The sequence below is a fragment of the Schistocerca nitens genome, chromosome 1 (assembly GCF_023898315.1).
Source record: "Schistocerca nitens isolate TAMUIC-IGC-003100 chromosome 1, iqSchNite1.1, whole genome shotgun sequence".
In the NCBI taxonomy this organism is placed as follows: domain Eukaryota; kingdom Metazoa; phylum Arthropoda; class Insecta; order Orthoptera; family Acrididae; genus Schistocerca; species Schistocerca nitens.
Genome location: NC_064614.1, coordinates 792,511,343 through 792,528,485, shown reverse-complemented (window position 1 = coordinate 792,528,485; position 17,143 = coordinate 792,511,343). Strand labels below are relative to the sequence as shown.

Genomic DNA, 17,143 nt, shown 5'->3' with positions numbered 1-17,143 from the left:
CACCTTGGCCTAGGCTTTGCTGTGTATCGCCACTTGCATTCCTGCCAGCTGCTTTCGTGGGTGGCTTCGTGGCCGTGGCCGTGATCGTCTAGTGGTTAGGACATTGCGTTGTGGCCGCAATAACCCAGGTTCGAATCCTGGTCACGGCAATTTTGAAAGTTTTGCCTTACTGCCGTTGCAATAGCGATAGTGCACGAGTACTCGAAATGACAGTGCTCTCTTGATTTTGTCACTCGTGTTCCGCAGGCCGCAGTTTGCACTATCACTTCCTCACCAACACGTAATGTCGCCTCCCAGAGCGCAGACGTCCGCTGCTCTCTGTAGTCGAAAAGGGCAGTTGTTTTGAAGTGCGATGGATGAGCAGCCAGCCCCAGCAGAACAGGAAGCTGTGGCGTGCACTGTTTCTACAAATGCTAGGAACACTGGTGCCCATTGCAGCGCACGTAGCATGGCCGAGCGCTCTATGGCGCTGGTTTAAGGCACCAGTCTCTTCGTAGGCGTCGGTTCGAATCCCAGCGCTGCCAGGGGTTTTGCTGTAGTCGTGTTAACCTGCCGCTTTCTCTTCACGTGTAACCTCCTTGAGCTCACATATGTTTGTTACATGGAGCATTCTAGCTCCGCCTGACAGGTACAGCTATGATACTTTAGTGGTTACGGAAAGCCCAGGTTCGAAACCTGGTCACAGCACGAAAACGTCTCTCGATGCTGTCTCCTTAACTACGACAGCTACAGACAAGTGGCGTCGCTACCATACGGCGGGCACGGCATTTTCTTGTTGTGGATGGCCTAAAGAGACGCTTCCAGTGGGAGAGCAGTGGAAATACATGGCACAGCGATTGCCAAGACACTTACATTTCGGAGTGATCTTTGTACTACAAAGGAAACGTTTCGCCGCTCGTGCTCCAGCGGTAACGTGGCCGAGCGGTCTAAGGCGCTGGTTTTAGGCACCAGTCTCTTCGGAGGCGTGGGTTCGAATCCCACCGTTGCCAATTTTTACGTCTCACTTTTGTGCCGCTGCGGTGTGTTCTCGTGGCGTAGGACGCAGCTCTTGTGACGCGCGTGTTGTGTAGGTAGCGTGGCCGAGCGGTCTAAGGCGCTGGTTTCAGGCACCAGTCTCTTGAGAGGCGTGGGTTCCAACCCCACAGCTGCCAAACGTGTAATGTTTCCTGTGTCGAAGACGGCTGCGCTTATTGCCTGCAAAGAAAACAGCACAACAAGGCGTGAGCTTCTGCTTCGTGAATTGCCGTAGAACAGTGCGTGGTGCAACGACAGGATTTGGAGGCGCCTTTTGCTCTCATCATTGCTGGCGTTCGTCTCCACGAAATGCGTCCGGAGCACGCCGTTCTATAACGCGAGAGAGTGGATTTTTTACAGTTGTCGACAGTTAACCGTGCGTGGTTGCTGTGTTCGCTGGAAGAGCGCTGCCGCCGTTATCCGGTGTGGTCTAGTGGCTAGGATACCTGGCTCTCACCCAGGAGGCCCGGGTTCGATTCCCGGTACCGGAAATGCGCGTTTTTGTTGCTCCTCTTATGCGACTTGTCCCGACTTAGCTCGACTGACGCTACGCTGACGCGTGCAGAAAGCCACGTTAAGTATGATTCGTGGCAACACCTGACGGCGAGAGAGATGCGGCATCTATCCACTTGTTATCCAGCCACATACGGGTACCTGTAGTCAAGAGGCTTGGAGGACTGCAAGATATTGCCACGGAGGTGAATGCAGCTAACCACTGTAGTTAGTGTCCTGACAGCGCAGCAACGTTCATTTGCTCGTATACACGTGATGCGGACCGTGTCTGACACTGCTGTGGCGTACACCTTGGCCTAGGCTTTGCTGTGTATCGCCACTTGCATTCCTGCCAGCTGCTTTCGTGGGTGGCTTCGTGGCCGTGGCCGTGATCGTCTAGTGGTTAGGACATTGCGTTGTGGCCGCAATAACCCAGGTTCGAATCCTGGTCACGGCAATTTTGAAAGTTTTGCCTTACTGCCGTTGCAATAGCGATAGTGCACGAGTACTCGAAATGACAGTGCTCTCTTGATTTTGTCACTCGTGTTCCGCAGGCCGCAGTTTGCACTATCACTTCCTCACCAACACGTAATGTCGCCTCCCAGAGCGCAGACGTCCGCTGCTCTCTGTAGTCGAAAAGGGCAGTTGTTTTGAAGTGCGATGGATGAGCAGCCAGCCCCAGCAGAACAGGAAGCTGTGGCGTGCACTGTTTCTACAAATGCTAGGAACACTGGTGCCCATTGCAGCGCACGTAGCATGGCCGAGCGCTCTATGGCGCTGGTTTAAGGCACCAGTCTCTTCGTAGGCGTCGGTTCGAATCCCAGCGCTGCCAGGGGTTTTGCTGTAGTCGTGTTAACCTGCCGCTTTCTCTTCACGTGTAACCTCCTTGAGCTCACATATGTTTGTTACATGGAGCATTCTAGCTCCGCCTGACAGGTACAGCTATGATACTTTAGTGGTTACGGAAAGCCCAGGTTCGAAACCTGGTCACAGCACGAAAACGTCTCTCGATGCTGTCTCCTTAACTACGACAGCTACAGACAAGTGGCGTCGCTACCATACGGCGGGCACGGCATTTTCTTGTTGTGGATGGCCTAAAGAGACGCTTCCAGTGGGAGAGCAGTGGAAATACATGGCACAGCGATTGCCAAGACACTTACATTTCGGAGTGATCTTTGTACTACAAAGGAAACGTTTCGCCGCTCGTGCTCCAGCGGTAACGTGGCCGAGCGGTCTAAGGCGCTGGTTTTAGGCACCAGTCTCTTCGGAGGCGTGGGTTCGAATCCCACCGTTGCCAATTTTTACGTCTCACTTTTGTGCCGCTGCGGTGTGTTCTCGTGGCGTAGGACGCAGCTCTTGTGACGCGCGTGTTGTGTAGGTAGCGTGGCCGAGCGGTCTAAGGCGCTGGTTTCAGGCACCAGTCTCTTGAGAGGCGTGGGTTCCAACCCCACAGCTGCCAAACGTGTAATGTTTCCTGTGTCGAAGACGGCTGCGCTTATTGCCTGCAAAGAAAACAGCACAACAAGGCGTGAGCTTCTGCTTCGTGAATTGCCGTAGAACAGTGCGTGGTGCAACGACAGGATTTGGAGGCGCCTTTTGCTCTCATCATTGCTGGCGTTCGTCTCCACGAAATGCGTCCGGAGCACGCCGTTCTATAACGCGAGAGAGTGGATTTTTTACAGTTGTCGACAGTTAACCGTGCGTGGTTGCTGTGTTCGCTGGAAGAGCGCTGCCGCCGTTATCCGGTGTGGTCTAGTGGCTAGGATACCTGGCTCTCACCCAGGAGGCCCGGGTTCGATTCCCGGTACCGGAAATGCGCGTTTTTGTTGCTCCTCTTATGCGACTTGTCCCGACTTAGCTCGACTGACGCTACGCTGACGCGTGCAGAAAGCCACGTTAAGTATGATTCGTGGCAACACCTGACGGCGAGAGAGATGCGGCATCTATCCACTTGTTATCCAGCCACATACGGGTACCTGTAGTCAAGAGGCTTGGAGGACTGCAAGATATTGCCACGGAGGTGAATGCAGCTAACCACTGTAGTTAGTGTCCTGACAGCGCAGCAACGTTCATTTGCTCGTATACACGTGATGCGGACCGTGTCTGACACTGCTGTGGCGTACACCTTGGCCTAGGCTTTGCTGTGTATCGCCACTTGCATTCCTGCCAGCTGCTTTCGTGGGTGGCTTCGTGGCCGTGGCCGTGATCGTCTAGTGGTTAGGACATTGCGTTGTGGCCGCAATAACCCAGGTTCGAATCCTGGTCACGGCAATTTTGAAAGTTTTGCCTTACTGCCGTTGCAATAGCGATAGTGCACGAGTACTCGAAATGACAGTGCTCTCTTGATTTTGTCACTCGTGTTCCGCAGGCCGCAGTTTGCACTATCACTTCCTCACCAACACGTAATGTCGCCTCCCAGAGCGCAGACGTCCGCTGCTCTCTGTAGTCGAAAAGGGCAGTTGTTTTGAAGTGCGATGGATGAGCAGCCAGCCCCAGCAGAACAGGAAGCTGTGGCGTGCACTGTTTCTACAAATGCTAGGAACACTGGTGCCCATTGCAGCGCACGTAGCATGGCCGAGCGCTCTATGGCGCTGGTTTAAGGCACCAGTCTCTTCGTAGGCGTCGGTTCGAATCCCAGCGCTGCCAGGGGTTTTGCTGTAGTCGTGTTAACCTGCCGCTTTCTCTTCACGTGTAACCTCCTTGAGCTCACATATGTTTGTTACATGGAGCATTCTAGCTCCGCCTGACAGGTACAGCTATGATACTTTAGTGGTTACGGAAAGCCCAGGTTCGAAACCTGGTCACAGCACGAAAACGTCTCTCGATGCTGTCTCCTTAACTACGACAGCTACAGACAAGTGGCGTCGCTACCATACGGCGGGCACGGCATTTTCTTGTTGTGGATGGCCTAAAGAGACGCTTCCAGTGGGAGAGCAGTGGAAATACATGGCACAGCGATTGCCAAGACACTTACATTTCGGAGTGATCTTTGTACTACAAAGGAAACGTTTCGCCGCTCGTGCTCCAGCGGTAACGTGGCCGAGCGGTCTAAGGCGCTGGTTTTAGGCACCAGTCTCTTCGGAGGCGTGGGTTCGAATCCCACCGTTGCCAATTTTTACGTCTCACTTTTGTGCCGCTGCGGTGTGTTCTCGTGGCGTAGGACGCAGCTCTTGTGACGCGCGTGTTGTGTAGGTAGCGTGGCCGAGCGGTCTAAGGCGCTGGTTTCAGGCACCAGTCTCTTGAGAGGCGTGGGTTCCAACCCCACAGCTGCCAAACGTGTAATGTTTCCTGTGTCGAAGACGGCTGCGCTTATTGCCTGCAAAGAAAACAGCACAACAAGGCGTGAGCTTCTGCTTCGTGAATTGCCGTAGAACAGTGCGTGGTGCAACGACAGGATTTGGAGGCGCCTTTTGCTCTCATCATTGCTGGCGTTCGTCTCCACGAAATGCGTCCGGAGCACGCCGTTCTATAACGCGAGAGAGTGGATTTTTTACAGTTGTCGACAGTTAACCGTGCGTGGTTGCTGCGTTCGCTGGAAGAGCGCTGCCGCCGTTATCCGGTGTGGTCTAGTGGCTAGGATACCTGGCTCTCACCCAGGAGGCCCGGGTTCGATTCCCGGTACCGGAAATGCGCGTTTTTGTTGCTCCTCTTATGCGACTTGTCCCGACTTAGCTCGACTGACGCTACGCTGACGCGTGCAGAAAGCCACGTTAAGTATGATTCGTGGCAACACCTGACGGCGAGAGAGATGCGGCATCTATCCACTTGTTATCCAGCCACATACGGGTACCTGTAGTCAAGAGGCTTGGAGGACTGCAAGATATTGCCACGGAGGTGAATGCAGCTAACCACTGTAGTTAGTGTCCTGACAGCGCAGCAACGTTCATTTGCTCGTATACACGTGATGCGGACCGTGTCTGACACTGCTGTGGCGTACACCTTGGCCTAGGCTTTGCTGTGTATCGCCACTTGCATTCCTGCCAGCTGCTTTCGTGGGTGGCTTCGTGGCCGTGGCCGTGATCGTCTAGTGGTTAGGACATTGCGTTGTGGCCGCAATAACCCAGGTTCGAATCCTGGTCACGGCAATTTTGAAAGTTTTGCCTTACTGCCGTTGCAATAGCGATAGTGCACGAGTACTCGAAATGACAGTGCTCTCTTGATTTTGTCACTCGTGTTCCGCAGGCCGCAGTTTGCACTATCACTTCCTCACCAACACGTAATGTCGCCTCCCAGAGCGCAGACGTCCGCTGCTCTCTGTAGTCGAAAAGGGCAGTTGTTTTGAAGTGCGATGGATGAGCAGCCAGCCCCAGCAGAACAGGAAGCTGTGGCGTGCACTGTTTCTACAAATGCTAGGAACACTGGTGCCCATTGCAGCGCACGTAGCATGGCCGAGCGCTCTATGGCGCTGGTTTAAGGCACCAGTCTCTTCGTAGGCGTCGGTTCGAATCCCAGCGCTGCCAGGGGTTTTGCTGTAGTCGTGTTAACCTGCCGCTTTCTCTTCACGTGTAACCTCCTTGAGCTCACATATGTTTGTTACATGGAGCATTCTAGCTCCGCCTGACAGGTACAGCTATGATACTTTAGTGGTTACGGAAAGCCCAGGTTCGAAACCTGGTCACAGCACGAAAACGTCTCTCGATGCTGTCTCCTTAACTACGACAGCTACAGACAAGTGGCGTCGCTACCATACGGCGGGCACGGCATTTTCTTGTTGTGGATGGCCTAAAGAGACGCTTCCAGTGGGAGAGCAGTGGAAATACATGGCACAGCGATTGCCAAGACACTTACATTTCGGAGTGATCTTTGTACTACAAAGGAAACGTTTCGCCGCTCGTGCTCCAGCGGTAACGTGGCCGAGCGGTCTAAGGCGCTGGTTTTAGGCACCAGTCTCTTCGGAGGCGTGGGTTCGAATCCCACCGTTGCCAATTTTTACGTCTCACTTTTGTGCCGCTGCGGTGTGTTCTCGTGGCGTAGGACGCAGCTCTTGTGACGCGCGTGTTGTGTAGGTAGCGTGGCCGAGCGGTCTAAGGCGCTGGTTTCAGGCACCAGTCTCTTGAGAGGCGTGGGTTCCAACCCCACAGCTGCCAAACGTGTAATGTTTCCTGTGTCGAAGACGGCTGCGCTTATTGCCTGCAAAGAAAACAGCACAACAAGGCGTGAGCTTCTGCTTCGTGAATTGCCGTAGAACAGTGCGTGGTGCAACGACAGGATTTGGAGGCGCCTTTTGCTCTCATCATTGCTGGCGTTCGTCTCCACGAAATGCGTCCGGAGCACGCCGTTCTATAACGCGAGAGAGTGGATTTTTTACAGTTGTCGACAGTTAACCGTGCGTGGTTGCTGTGTTCGCTGGAAGAGCGCTGCCGCCGTTATCCGGTGTGGTCTAGTGGCTAGGATACCTGGCTCTCACCCAGGAGGCCCGGGTTCGATTCCCGGTACCGGAAATGCGCGTTTTTGTTGCTCCTCTTATGCGACTTGTCCCGACTTAGCTCGACTGACGCTACGCTGACGCGTGCAGAAAGCCACGTTAAGTATGATTCGTGGCAACACCTGACGGCGAGAGAGATGCGGCATCTATCCACTTGTTATCCAGCCACATACGGGTACCTGTAGTCAAGAGGCTTGGAGGACTGCAAGATATTGCCACGGAGGTGAATGCAGCTAACCACTGTAGTTAGTGTCCTGACAGCGCAGCAACGTTCATTTGCTCGTATACACGTGATGCGGACCGTGTCTGACACTGCTGTGGCGTACACCTTGGCCTAGGCTTTGCTGTGTATCGCCACTTGCATTCCTGCCAGCTGCTTTCGTGGGTGGCTTCGTGGCCGTGGCCGTGATCGTCTAGTGGTTAGGACATTGCGTTGTGGCCGCAATAACCCAGGTTCGAATCCTGGTCACGGCAATTTTGAAAGTTTTGCCTTACTGCCGTTGCAATAGCGATAGTGCACGAGTACTCGAAATGACAGTGCTCTCTTGATTTTGTCACTCGTGTTCCGCAGGCCGCAGTTTGCACTATCACTTCCTCACCAACACGTAATGTCGCCTCCCAGAGCGCAGACGTCCGCTGCTCTCTGTAGTCGAAAAGGGCAGTTGTTTTGAAGTGCGATGGATGAGCAGCCAGCCCCAGCAGAACAGGAAGCTGTGGCGTGCACTGTTTCTACAAATGCTAGGAACACTGGTGCCCATTGCAGCGCACGTAGCATGGCCGAGCGCTCTATGGCGCTGGTTTAAGGCACCAGTCTCTTCGTAGGCGTCGGTTCGAATCCCAGCGCTGCCAGGGGTTTTGCTGTAGTCGTGTTAACCTGCCGCTTTCTCTTCACGTGTAACCTCCTTGAGCTCACATATGTTTGTTACATGGAGCATTCTAGCTCCGCCTGACAGGTACAGCTATGATACTTTAGTGGTTACGGAAAGCCCAGGTTCGAAACCTGGTCACAGCACGAAAACGTCTCTCGATGCTGTCTCCTTAACTACGACAGCTACAGACAAGTGGCGTCGCTACCATACGGCGGGCACGGCATTTTCTTGTTGTGGATGGCCTAAAGAGACGCTTCCAGTGGGAGAGCAGTGGAAATACATGGCACAGCGATTGCCAAGACACTTACATTTCGGAGTGATCTTTGTACTACAAAGGAAACGTTTCGCCGCTCGTGCTCCAGCGGTAACGTGGCCGAGCGGTCTAAGGCGCTGGTTTTAGGCACCAGTCTCTTCGGAGGCGTGGGTTCGAATCCCACCGTTGCCAATTTTTACGTCTCACTTTTGTGCCGCTGCGGTGTGTTCTCGTGGCGTAGGACGCAGCTCTTGTGACGCGCGTGTTGTGTAGGTAGCGTGGCCGAGCGGTCTAAGGCGCTGGTTTCAGGCACCAGTCTCTTGAGAGGCGTGGGTTCCAACCCCACAGCTGCCAAACGTGTAATGTTTCCTGTGTCGAAGACGGCTGCGCTTATTGCCTGCAAAGAAAACAGCACAACAAGGCGTGAGCTTCTGCTTCGTGAATTGCCGTAGAACAGTGCGTGGTGCAACGACAGGATTTGGAGGCGCCTTTTGCTCTCATCATTGCTGGCGTTCGTCTCCACGAAATGCGTCCGGAGCACACCGTTCTATAACGCGAGAGAGTGGATTTTTTACAGTTGTCGACAGTTAACCGTGCGTGGTTGCTGTGTTCGCTGGAAGAGCGCTGCCGCCGTTATCCGGTGTGGTCTAGTGGCTAGGATACCTGGCTCTCACCCAGGAGGCCCGGGTTCGATTCCCGGTACCGGAAATGCGCGTTTTTGTTGCTCCTCTTATGCGACTTGTCCCGACTTAGCTCGACTGACGCTACGCTGACGCGTGCAGAAAGCCACGTTAAGTATGATTCGTGGCAACACCTGACGGCGAGAGAGATGCGGCATCTATCCACTTGTTATCCAGCCACATACGGGTACCTGTAGTCAAGAGGCTTGGAGGACTGCAAGATATTGCCACGGAGGTGAATGCAGCTAACCACTGTAGTTAGTGTCCTGACAGCGCAGCAACGTTCATTTGCTCGTATACACGTGATGCGGACCGTGTCTGACACTGCTGTGGCGTACACCTTGGCCTAGGCTTTGCTGTGTATCGCCACTTGCATTCCTGCCAGCTGCTTTCGTGGGTGGCTTCGTGGCCGTGGCCGTGATCGTCTAGTGGTTAGGACATTGCGTTGTGGCCGCAATAACCCAGGTTCGAATCCTGGTCACGGCAATTTTGAAAGTTTTGCCTTACTGCCGTTGCAATAGCGATAGTGCACGAGTACTCGAAATGACAGTGCTCTCTTGATTTTGTCACTCGTGTTCCGCAGGCCGCAGTTTGCACTATCACTTCCTCACCAACACGTAATGTCGCCTCCCAGAGCGCAGACGTCCGCTGCTCTCTGTAGTCGAAAAGGGCAGTTGTTTTGAAGTGCGATGGATGAGCAGCCAGCCCCAGCAGAACAGGAAGCTGTGGCGTGCACTGTTTCTACAAATGCTAGGAACACTGGTGCCCATTGCAGCGCACGTAGCATGGCCGAGCGCTCTATGGCGCTGGTTTAAGGCACCAGTCTCTTCGTAGGCGTCGGTTCGAATCCCAGCGCTGCCAGGGGTTTTGCTGTAGTCGTGTTAACCTGCCGCTTTCTCTTCACGTGTAACCTCCTTGAGCTCACATATGTTTGTTACATGGAGCATTCTAGCTCCGCCTGACAGGTACAGCTATGATACTTTAGTGGTTACGGAAAGCCCAGGTTCGAAACCTGGTCACAGCACGAAAACGTCTCTCGATGCTGTCTCCTTAACTACGACAGCTACAGACAAGTGGCGTCGCTACCATACGGCGGGCACGGCATTTTCTTGTTGTGGATGGCCTAAAGAGACGCTTCCAGTGGGAGAGCAGTGGAAATACATGGCACAGCGATTGCCAAGACACTTACATTTCGGAGTGATCTTTGTACTACAAAGGAAACGTTTCGCCGCTCGTGCTCCAGCGGTAACGTGGCCGAGCGGTCTAAGGCGCTGGTTTTAGGCACCAGTCTCTTCGGAGGCGTGGGTTCGAATCCCACCGTTGCCAATTTTTACGTCTCACTTTTGTGCCGCTGCGGTGTGTTCTCGTGGCGTAGGACGCAGCTCTTGTGACGCGCGTGTTGTGTAGGTAGCGTGGCCGAGCGGTCTAAGGCGCTGGTTTCAGGCACCAGTCTCTTGAGAGGCGTGGGTTCCAACCCCACAGCTGCCAAACGTGTAATGTTTCCTGTGTCGAAGACGGCTGCGCTTATTGCCTGCAAAGAAAACAGCACAACAAGGCGTGAGCTTCTGCTTCGTGAATTGCCGTAGAACAGTGCGTGGTGCAACGACAGGATTTGGAGGCGCCTTTTGCTCTCATCATTGCTGGCGTTCGTCTCCACGAAATGCGTCCGGAGCACGCCGTTCTATAACGCGAGAGAGTGGATTTTTTACAGTTGTCGACAGTTAACCGTGCGTGGTTGCTGCGTTCGCTGGAAGAGCGCTGCCGCCGTTATCCGGTGTGGTCTAGTGGCTAGGATACCTGGCTCTCACCCAGGAGGCCCGGGTTCGATTCCCGGTACCGGAAATGCGCGTTTTTGTTGCTCCTCTTATGCGACTTGTCCCGACTTAGCTCGACTGACGCTACGCTGACGCGTGCAGAAAGCCACGTTAAGTATGATTCGTGGCAACACCTGACGGCGAGAGAGATGCGGCATCTATCCACTTGTTATCCAGCCACATACGGGTACCTGTAGTCAAGAGGCTTGGAGGACTGCAAGATATTGCCACGGAGGTGAATGCAGCTAACCACTGTAGTTAGTGTCCTGACAGCGCAGCAACGTTCATTTGCTCGTATACACGTGATGCGGACCGTGTCTGACACTGCTGTGGCGTACACCTTGGCCTAGGCTTTGCTGTGTATCGCCACTTGCATTCCTGCCAGCTGCTTTCGTGGGTGGCTTCGTGGCCGTGGCCGTGATCGTCTAGTGGTTAGGACATTGCGTTGTGGCCGCAATAACCCAGGTTCGAATCCTGGTCACGGCAATTTTGAAAGTTTTGCCTTACTGCCGTTGCAATAGCGATAGTGCACGAGTACTCGAAATGACAGTGCTCTCTTGATTTTGTCACTCGTGTTCCGCAGGCCGCAGTTTGCACTATCACTTCCTCACCAACACGTAATGTCGCCTCCCAGAGCGCAGACGTCCGCTGCTCTCTGTAGTCGAAAAGGGCAGTTGTTTTGAAGTGCGATGGATGAGCAGCCAGCCCCAGCAGAACAGGAAGCTGTGGCGTGCACTGTTTCTACAAATGCTAGGAACACTGGTGCCCATTGCAGCGCACGTAGCATGGCCGAGCGCTCTATGGCGCTGGTTTAAGGCACCAGTCTCTTCGTAGGCGTCGGTTCGAATCCCAGCGCTGCCAGGGGTTTTGCTGTAGTCGTGTTAACCTGCCGCTTTCTCTTCACGTGTAACCTCCTTGAGCTCACATATGTTTGTTACATGGAGCATTCTAGCTCCGCCTGACAGGTACAGCTATGATACTTTAGTGGTTACGGAAAGCCCAGGTTCGAAACCTGGTCACAGCACGAAAACGTCTCTCGATGCTGTCTCCTTAACTACGACAGCTACAGACAAGTGGCGTCGCTACCATACGGCGGGCACGGCATTTTCTTGTTGTGGATGGCCTAAAGAGACGCTTCCAGTGGGAGAGCAGTGGAAATACATGGCACAGCGATTGCCAAGACACTTACATTTCGGAGTGATCTTTGTACTACAAAGGAAACGTTTCGCCGCTCGTGCTCCAGCGGTAACGTGGCCGAGCGGTCTAAGGCGCTGGTTTTAGGCACCAGTCTCTTCGGAGGCGTGGGTTCGAATCCCACCGTTGCCAATTTTTACGTCTCACTTTTGTGCCGCTGCGGTGTGTTCTCGTGGCGTAGGACGCAGCTCTTGTGACGCGCGTGTTGTGTAGGTAGCGTGGCCGAGCGGTCTAAGGCGCTGGTTTCAGGCACCAGTCTCTTGAGAGGCGTGGGTTCCAACCCCACAGCTGCCAAACGTGTAATGTTTCCTGTGTCGAAGACGGCTGCGCTTATTGCCTGCAAAGAAAACAGCACAACAAGGCGTGAGCTTCTGCTTCGTGAATTGCCGTAGAACAGTGCGTGGTGCAACGACAGGATTTGGAGGCGCCTTTTGCTCTCATCATTGCTGGCGTTCGTCTCCACGAAATGCGTCCGGAGCACGCCGTTCTATAACGCGAGAGAGTGGATTTTTTACAGTTGTCGACAGTTAACCGTGCGTGGTTGCTGCGTTCGCTGGAAGAGCGCTGCCGCCGTTATCCGGTGTGGTCTAGTGGCTAGGATACCTGGCTCTCACCCAGGAGGCCCGGGTTCGATTCCCGGTACCGGAAATGCGCGTTTTTGTTGCTCCTCTTATGCGACTTGTCCCGACTTAGCTCGACTGACGCTACGCTGACGCGTGCAGAAAGCCACGTTAAGTATGATTCGTGGCAACACCTGACGGCGAGAGAGATGCGGCATCTATCCACTTGTTATCCAGCCACATACGGGTACCTGTAGTCAAGAGGCTTGGAGGACTGCAAGATATTGCCACGGAGGTGAATGCAGCTAACCACTGTAGTTAGTGTCCTGACAGCGCAGCAACGTTCATTTGCTCGTATACACGTGATGCGGACCGTGTCTGACACTGCTGTGGCGTACACCTTGGCCTAGGCTTTGCTGTGTATCGCCACTTGCATTCCTGCCAGCTGCTTTCGTGGGTGGCTTCGTGGCCGTGGCCGTGATCGTCTAGTGGTTAGGACATTGCGTTGTGGCCGCAATAACCCAGGTTCGAATCCTGGTCACGGCAATTTTGAAAGTTTTGCCTTACTGCCGTTGCAATAGCGATAGTGCACGAGTACTCGAAATGACAGTGCTCTCTTGATTTTGTCACTCGTGTTCCGCAGGCCGCAGTTTGCACTATCACTTCCTCACCAACACGTAATGTCGCCTCCCAGAGCGCAGACGTCCGCTGCTCTCTGTAGTCGAAAAGGGCAGTTGTTTTGAAGTGCGATGGATGAGCAGCCAGCCCCAGCAGAACAGGAAGCTGTGGCGTGCACTGTTTCTACAAATGCTAGGAACACTGGTGCCCATTGCAGCGCACGTAGCATGGCCGAGCGCTCTATGGCGCTGGTTTAAGGCACCAGTCTCTTCGTAGGCGTCGGTTCGAATCCCAGCGCTGCCAGGGGTTTTGCTGTAGTCGTGTTAACCTGCCGCTTTCTCTTCACGTGTAACCTCCTTGAGCTCACATATGTTTGTTACATGGAGCATTCTAGCTCCGCCTGACAGGTACAGCTATGATACTTTAGTGGTTACGGAAAGCCCAGGTTCGAAACCTGGTCACAGCACGAAAACGTCTCTCGATGCTGTCTCCTTAACTACGACAGCTACAGACAAGTGGCGTCGCTACCATACGGCGGGCACGGCATTTTCTTGTTGTGGATGGCCTAAAGAGACGCTTCCAGTGGGAGAGCAGTGGAAATACATGGCACAGCGATTGCCAAGACACTTACATTTCGGAGTGATCTTTGTACTACAAAGGAAACGTTTCGCCGCTCGTGCTCCAGCGGTAACGTGGCCGAGCGGTCTAAGGCGCTGGTTTTAGGCACCAGTCTCTTCGGAGGCGTGGGTTCGAATCCCACCGTTGCCAATTTTTACGTCTCACTTTTGTGCCGCTGCGGTGTGTTCTCGTGGCGTAGGACGCAGCTCTTGTGACGCGCGTGTTGTGTAGGTAGCGTGGCCGAGCGGTCTAAGGCGCTGGTTTCAGGCACCAGTCTCTTGAGAGGCGTGGGTTCCAACCCCACAGCTGCCAAACGTGTAATGTTTCCTGTGTCGAAGACGGCTGCGCTTATTGCCTGCAAAGAAAACAGCACAACAAGGCGTGAGCTTCTGCTTCGTGAATTGCCGTAGAACAGTGCGTGGTGCAACGACAGGATTTGGAGGCGCCTTTTGCTCTCATCATTGCTGGCGTTCGTCTCCACGAAATGCGTCCGGAGCACGCCGTTCTATAACGCGAGAGAGTGGATTTTTTACAGTTGTCGACAGTTAACCGTGCGTGGTTGCTGCGTTCGCTGGAAGAGCGCTGCCGCCGTTATCCGGTGTGGTCTAGTGGCTAGGATACCTGGCTCTCACCCAGGAGGCCCGGGTTCGATTCCCGGTACCGGAAATGCGCGTTTTTGTTGCTCCTCTTATGCGACTTGTCCCGACTTAGCTCGACTGACGCTACGCTGACGCGTGCAGAAAGCCACGTTAAGTATGATTCGTGGCAACACCTGACGGCGAGAGAGATGCGGCATCTATCCACTTGTTATCCAGCCACATACGGGTACCTGTAGTCAAGAGGCTTGGAGGACTGCAAGATATTGCCACGGAGGTGAATGCAGCTAACCACTGTAGTTAGTGTCCTGACAGCGCAGCAACGTTCATTTGCTCGTATACACGTGATGCGGACCGTGTCTGACACTGCTGTGGCGTACACCTTGGCCTAGGCTTTGCTGTGTATCGCCACTTGCATTCCTGCCAGCTGCTTTCGTGGGTGGCTTCGTGGCCGTGGCCGTGATCGTCTAGTGGTTAGGACATTGCGTTGTGGCCGCAATAACCCAGGTTCGAATCCTGGTCACGGCAATTTTGAAAGTTTTGCCTTACTGCCGTTGCAATAGCGATAGTGCACGAGTACTCGAAATGACAGTGCTCTCTTGATTTTGTCACTCGTGTTCCGCAGGCCGCAGTTTGCACTATCACTTCCTCACCAACACGTAATGTCGCCTCCCAGAGCGCAGACGTCCGCTGCTCTCTGTAGTCGAAAAGGGCAGTTGTTTTGAAGTGCGATGGATGAGCAGCCAGCCCCAGCAGAACAGGAAGCTGTGGCGTGCACTGTTTCTACAAATGCTAGGAACACTGGTGCCCATTGCAGCGCACGTAGCATGGCCGAGCGCTCTATGGCGCTGGTTTAAGGCACCAGTCTCTTCGTAGGCGTCGGTTCGAATCCCAGCGCTGCCAGGGGTTTTGCTGTAGTCGTGTTAACCTGCCGCTTTCTCTTCACGTGTAACCTCCTTGAGCTCACATATGTTTGTTACATGGAGCATTCTAGCTCCGCCTGACAGGTACAGCTATGATACTTTAGTGGTTACGGAAAGCCCAGGTTCGAAACCTGGTCACAGCACGAAAACGTCTCTCGATGCTGTCTCCTTAACTACGACAGCTACAGACAAGTGGCGTCGCTACCATACGGCGGGCACGGCATTTTCTTGTTGTGGATGGCCTAAAGAGACGCTTCCAGTGGGAGAGCAGTGGAAATACATGGCACAGCGATTGCCAAGACACTTACATTTCGGAGTGATCTTTGTACTACAAAGGAAACGTTTCGCCGCTCGTGCTCCAGCGGTAACGTGGCCGAGCGGTCTAAGGCGCTGGTTTTAGGCACCAGTCTCTTCGGAGGCGTGGGTTCGAATCCCACCGTTGCCAATTTTTACGTCTCACTTTTGTGCCGCTGCGGTGTGTTCTCGTGGCGTAGGACGCAGCTCTTGTGACGCGCGTGTTGTGTAGGTAGCGTGGCCGAGCGGTCTAAGGCGCTGGTTTCAGGCACCAGTCTCTTGAGAGGCGTGGGTTCCAACCCCACAGCTGCCAAACGTGTAATGTTTCCTGTGTCGAAGACGGCTGCGCTTATTGCCTGCAAAGAAAACAGCACAACAAGGCGTGAGCTTCTGCTTCGTGAATTGCCGTAGAACAGTGCGTGGTGCAACGACAGGATTTGGAGGCGCCTTTTGCTCTCATCATTGCTGGCGTTCGTCTCCACGAAATGCGTCCGGAGCACGCCGTTCTATAACGCGAGAGAGTGGATTTTTTACAGTTGTCGACAGTTAACCGTGCGTGGTTGCTGCGTTCGCTGGAAGAGCGCTGCCGCCGTTATCCGGTGTGGTCTAGTGGCTAGGATACCTGGCTCTCACCCAGGAGGCCCGGGTTCGATTCCCGGTACCGGAAATGCGCGTTTTTGTTGCTCCTCTTATGCGACTTGTCCCGACTTAGCTCGACTGACGCTACGCTGACGCGTGCAGAAAGCCACGTTAAGTATGATTCGTGGCAACACCTGACGGCGAGAGAGATGCGGCATCTATCCACTTGTTATCCAGCCACATACGGGTACCTGTAGTCAAGAGGCTTGGAGGACTGCAAGATATTGCCACGGAGGTGAATGCAGCTAACCACTGTAGTTAGTGTCCTGACAGCGCAGCAACGTTCATTTGCTCGTATACACGTGATGCGGACCGTGTCTGACACTGCTGTGGCGTACACCTTGGCCTAGGCTTTGCTGTGTATCGCCACTTGCATTCCTGCCAGCTGCTTTCGTGGGTGGCTTCGTGGCCGTGGCCGTGATCGTCTAGTGGTTAGGACATTGCGTTGTGGCCGCAATAACCCAGGTTCGAATCCTGGTCACGGCAATTTTGAAAGTTTTGCCTTACTGCCGTTGCAATAGCGATAGTGCACGAGTACTCGAAATGACAGTGCTCTCTTGATTTTGTCACTCGTGTTCCGCAGGCCGCAGTTTGCACTATCACTTCCTCACCAACACGTAATGTCGCCTCCCAGAGCGCAGACGTCCGCTGCTCTCTGTAGTCGAAAAGGGCAGTTGTTTTGAAGTGCGATGGATGAGCAGCCAGCCCCAGCAGAACAGGAAGCTGTGGCGTGCACTGTTTCTACAAATGCTAGGAACACTGGTGCCCATTGCAGCGCACGTAGCATGGCCGAGCGCTCTATGGCGCTGGTTTAAGGCACCAGTCTCTTCGTAGGCGTCGGTTCGAATCCCAGCGCTGCCAGGGGTTTTGCTGTAGTCGTGTTAACCTGCCGCTTTCTCTTCACGTGTAACCTCCTTGAGCTCACATATGTTTGTTACATGGAGCATTCTAGCTCCGCCTGACAGGTACAGCTATGATACTTTAGTGGTTACGGAAAGCCCAGGTTCGAAACCTGGTCACAGCACGAAAACGTCTCTCGATGCTGTCTCCTTAACTACGACAGCTACAGACAAGTGGCGTCGCTACCATACGGCGGGCACGGCATTTTCTTGTTGTGGATGGCCTAAAGAGACGCTTCCAGTGGGAGAGCAGTG

The 17,143-nt window shown here is 54.0% G+C and overlaps 37 non-coding genes across 37 annotated transcripts; all 37 read left to right on the top strand.

Moving 5' to 3' along the window:
* The first annotated feature begins 77 nt into the window (after nucleotides 1-77).
* On the top strand, nucleotides 78-149 carry Trnah-gug (transfer RNA histidin (anticodon GUG)). The gene has a single exon. It is a non-coding gene; the product is annotated as a tRNA-His (tRNA).
* Nucleotides 150-907: 758 nt separating this feature from the next.
* Trnal-uag (transfer RNA leucine (anticodon UAG)) lies at nucleotides 908-989 on the top strand. The gene has a single exon. It is a non-coding gene; the product is annotated as a tRNA-Leu (tRNA).
* Nucleotides 990-1,069: 80 nt separating this feature from the next.
* Trnal-cag (transfer RNA leucine (anticodon CAG)) lies at nucleotides 1,070-1,151 on the top strand. The gene has a single exon. It is a non-coding gene; the product is annotated as a tRNA-Leu (tRNA).
* Nucleotides 1,152-1,433: 282 nt separating this feature from the next.
* Nucleotides 1,434-1,505, top strand: Trnae-cuc (transfer RNA glutamic acid (anticodon CUC)). The gene has a single exon. It is a non-coding gene; the product is annotated as a tRNA-Glu (tRNA).
* A 386-nt stretch (nucleotides 1,506-1,891) lies between these two features.
* On the top strand, nucleotides 1,892-1,963 carry Trnah-gug (transfer RNA histidin (anticodon GUG)). The gene has a single exon. It is a non-coding gene; the product is annotated as a tRNA-His (tRNA).
* A 758-nt stretch (nucleotides 1,964-2,721) lies between these two features.
* Trnal-uag (transfer RNA leucine (anticodon UAG)) lies at nucleotides 2,722-2,803 on the top strand. Its single transcript has one exon. It is a non-coding gene; the product is annotated as a tRNA-Leu (tRNA).
* Nucleotides 2,804-2,883: 80 nt separating this feature from the next.
* Nucleotides 2,884-2,965, top strand: Trnal-cag (transfer RNA leucine (anticodon CAG)). Its single transcript has one exon. It is a non-coding gene; the product is annotated as a tRNA-Leu (tRNA).
* Nucleotides 2,966-3,247: 282 nt separating this feature from the next.
* On the top strand, nucleotides 3,248-3,319 carry Trnae-cuc (transfer RNA glutamic acid (anticodon CUC)). Its single transcript has one exon. It is a non-coding gene; the product is annotated as a tRNA-Glu (tRNA).
* A 386-nt stretch (nucleotides 3,320-3,705) lies between these two features.
* On the top strand, nucleotides 3,706-3,777 carry Trnah-gug (transfer RNA histidin (anticodon GUG)). The gene has a single exon. It is a non-coding gene; the product is annotated as a tRNA-His (tRNA).
* A 758-nt stretch (nucleotides 3,778-4,535) lies between these two features.
* Trnal-uag (transfer RNA leucine (anticodon UAG)) lies at nucleotides 4,536-4,617 on the top strand. The gene has a single exon. It is a non-coding gene; the product is annotated as a tRNA-Leu (tRNA).
* An 80-nt stretch (nucleotides 4,618-4,697) lies between these two features.
* Nucleotides 4,698-4,779, top strand: Trnal-cag (transfer RNA leucine (anticodon CAG)). Its single transcript has one exon. It is a non-coding gene; the product is annotated as a tRNA-Leu (tRNA).
* A 282-nt stretch (nucleotides 4,780-5,061) lies between these two features.
* Trnae-cuc (transfer RNA glutamic acid (anticodon CUC)) lies at nucleotides 5,062-5,133 on the top strand. The gene has a single exon. It is a non-coding gene; the product is annotated as a tRNA-Glu (tRNA).
* Nucleotides 5,134-5,519: 386 nt separating this feature from the next.
* Trnah-gug (transfer RNA histidin (anticodon GUG)) lies at nucleotides 5,520-5,591 on the top strand. Its single transcript has one exon. It is a non-coding gene; the product is annotated as a tRNA-His (tRNA).
* A 758-nt stretch (nucleotides 5,592-6,349) lies between these two features.
* Trnal-uag (transfer RNA leucine (anticodon UAG)) lies at nucleotides 6,350-6,431 on the top strand. Its single transcript has one exon. It is a non-coding gene; the product is annotated as a tRNA-Leu (tRNA).
* An 80-nt stretch (nucleotides 6,432-6,511) lies between these two features.
* On the top strand, nucleotides 6,512-6,593 carry Trnal-cag (transfer RNA leucine (anticodon CAG)). Its single transcript has one exon. It is a non-coding gene; the product is annotated as a tRNA-Leu (tRNA).
* A 282-nt stretch (nucleotides 6,594-6,875) lies between these two features.
* Trnae-cuc (transfer RNA glutamic acid (anticodon CUC)) lies at nucleotides 6,876-6,947 on the top strand. The gene has a single exon. It is a non-coding gene; the product is annotated as a tRNA-Glu (tRNA).
* Nucleotides 6,948-7,333: 386 nt separating this feature from the next.
* Trnah-gug (transfer RNA histidin (anticodon GUG)) lies at nucleotides 7,334-7,405 on the top strand. Its single transcript has one exon. It is a non-coding gene; the product is annotated as a tRNA-His (tRNA).
* Nucleotides 7,406-8,163: 758 nt separating this feature from the next.
* On the top strand, nucleotides 8,164-8,245 carry Trnal-uag (transfer RNA leucine (anticodon UAG)). Its single transcript has one exon. It is a non-coding gene; the product is annotated as a tRNA-Leu (tRNA).
* An 80-nt stretch (nucleotides 8,246-8,325) lies between these two features.
* On the top strand, nucleotides 8,326-8,407 carry Trnal-cag (transfer RNA leucine (anticodon CAG)). The gene has a single exon. It is a non-coding gene; the product is annotated as a tRNA-Leu (tRNA).
* Nucleotides 8,408-8,689: 282 nt separating this feature from the next.
* Nucleotides 8,690-8,761, top strand: Trnae-cuc (transfer RNA glutamic acid (anticodon CUC)). The gene has a single exon. It is a non-coding gene; the product is annotated as a tRNA-Glu (tRNA).
* A 386-nt stretch (nucleotides 8,762-9,147) lies between these two features.
* Nucleotides 9,148-9,219, top strand: Trnah-gug (transfer RNA histidin (anticodon GUG)). Its single transcript has one exon. It is a non-coding gene; the product is annotated as a tRNA-His (tRNA).
* Nucleotides 9,220-9,977: 758 nt separating this feature from the next.
* On the top strand, nucleotides 9,978-10,059 carry Trnal-uag (transfer RNA leucine (anticodon UAG)). The gene has a single exon. It is a non-coding gene; the product is annotated as a tRNA-Leu (tRNA).
* Nucleotides 10,060-10,139: 80 nt separating this feature from the next.
* Trnal-cag (transfer RNA leucine (anticodon CAG)) lies at nucleotides 10,140-10,221 on the top strand. Its single transcript has one exon. It is a non-coding gene; the product is annotated as a tRNA-Leu (tRNA).
* A 282-nt stretch (nucleotides 10,222-10,503) lies between these two features.
* Trnae-cuc (transfer RNA glutamic acid (anticodon CUC)) lies at nucleotides 10,504-10,575 on the top strand. Its single transcript has one exon. It is a non-coding gene; the product is annotated as a tRNA-Glu (tRNA).
* A 386-nt stretch (nucleotides 10,576-10,961) lies between these two features.
* Trnah-gug (transfer RNA histidin (anticodon GUG)) lies at nucleotides 10,962-11,033 on the top strand. Its single transcript has one exon. It is a non-coding gene; the product is annotated as a tRNA-His (tRNA).
* Nucleotides 11,034-11,791: 758 nt separating this feature from the next.
* Trnal-uag (transfer RNA leucine (anticodon UAG)) lies at nucleotides 11,792-11,873 on the top strand. Its single transcript has one exon. It is a non-coding gene; the product is annotated as a tRNA-Leu (tRNA).
* Nucleotides 11,874-11,953: 80 nt separating this feature from the next.
* Nucleotides 11,954-12,035, top strand: Trnal-cag (transfer RNA leucine (anticodon CAG)). Its single transcript has one exon. It is a non-coding gene; the product is annotated as a tRNA-Leu (tRNA).
* A 282-nt stretch (nucleotides 12,036-12,317) lies between these two features.
* Trnae-cuc (transfer RNA glutamic acid (anticodon CUC)) lies at nucleotides 12,318-12,389 on the top strand. Its single transcript has one exon. It is a non-coding gene; the product is annotated as a tRNA-Glu (tRNA).
* Nucleotides 12,390-12,775: 386 nt separating this feature from the next.
* On the top strand, nucleotides 12,776-12,847 carry Trnah-gug (transfer RNA histidin (anticodon GUG)). Its single transcript has one exon. It is a non-coding gene; the product is annotated as a tRNA-His (tRNA).
* Nucleotides 12,848-13,605: 758 nt separating this feature from the next.
* Trnal-uag (transfer RNA leucine (anticodon UAG)) lies at nucleotides 13,606-13,687 on the top strand. The gene has a single exon. It is a non-coding gene; the product is annotated as a tRNA-Leu (tRNA).
* An 80-nt stretch (nucleotides 13,688-13,767) lies between these two features.
* On the top strand, nucleotides 13,768-13,849 carry Trnal-cag (transfer RNA leucine (anticodon CAG)). The gene has a single exon. It is a non-coding gene; the product is annotated as a tRNA-Leu (tRNA).
* A 282-nt stretch (nucleotides 13,850-14,131) lies between these two features.
* Nucleotides 14,132-14,203, top strand: Trnae-cuc (transfer RNA glutamic acid (anticodon CUC)). The gene has a single exon. It is a non-coding gene; the product is annotated as a tRNA-Glu (tRNA).
* A 386-nt stretch (nucleotides 14,204-14,589) lies between these two features.
* Trnah-gug (transfer RNA histidin (anticodon GUG)) lies at nucleotides 14,590-14,661 on the top strand. Its single transcript has one exon. It is a non-coding gene; the product is annotated as a tRNA-His (tRNA).
* Nucleotides 14,662-15,419: 758 nt separating this feature from the next.
* On the top strand, nucleotides 15,420-15,501 carry Trnal-uag (transfer RNA leucine (anticodon UAG)). The gene has a single exon. It is a non-coding gene; the product is annotated as a tRNA-Leu (tRNA).
* Nucleotides 15,502-15,581: 80 nt separating this feature from the next.
* Nucleotides 15,582-15,663, top strand: Trnal-cag (transfer RNA leucine (anticodon CAG)). The gene has a single exon. It is a non-coding gene; the product is annotated as a tRNA-Leu (tRNA).
* A 282-nt stretch (nucleotides 15,664-15,945) lies between these two features.
* Nucleotides 15,946-16,017, top strand: Trnae-cuc (transfer RNA glutamic acid (anticodon CUC)). The gene has a single exon. It is a non-coding gene; the product is annotated as a tRNA-Glu (tRNA).
* Nucleotides 16,018-16,403: 386 nt separating this feature from the next.
* On the top strand, nucleotides 16,404-16,475 carry Trnah-gug (transfer RNA histidin (anticodon GUG)). Its single transcript has one exon. It is a non-coding gene; the product is annotated as a tRNA-His (tRNA).
* The last annotated feature ends 668 nt before the right edge of the window (nucleotides 16,476-17,143 follow it).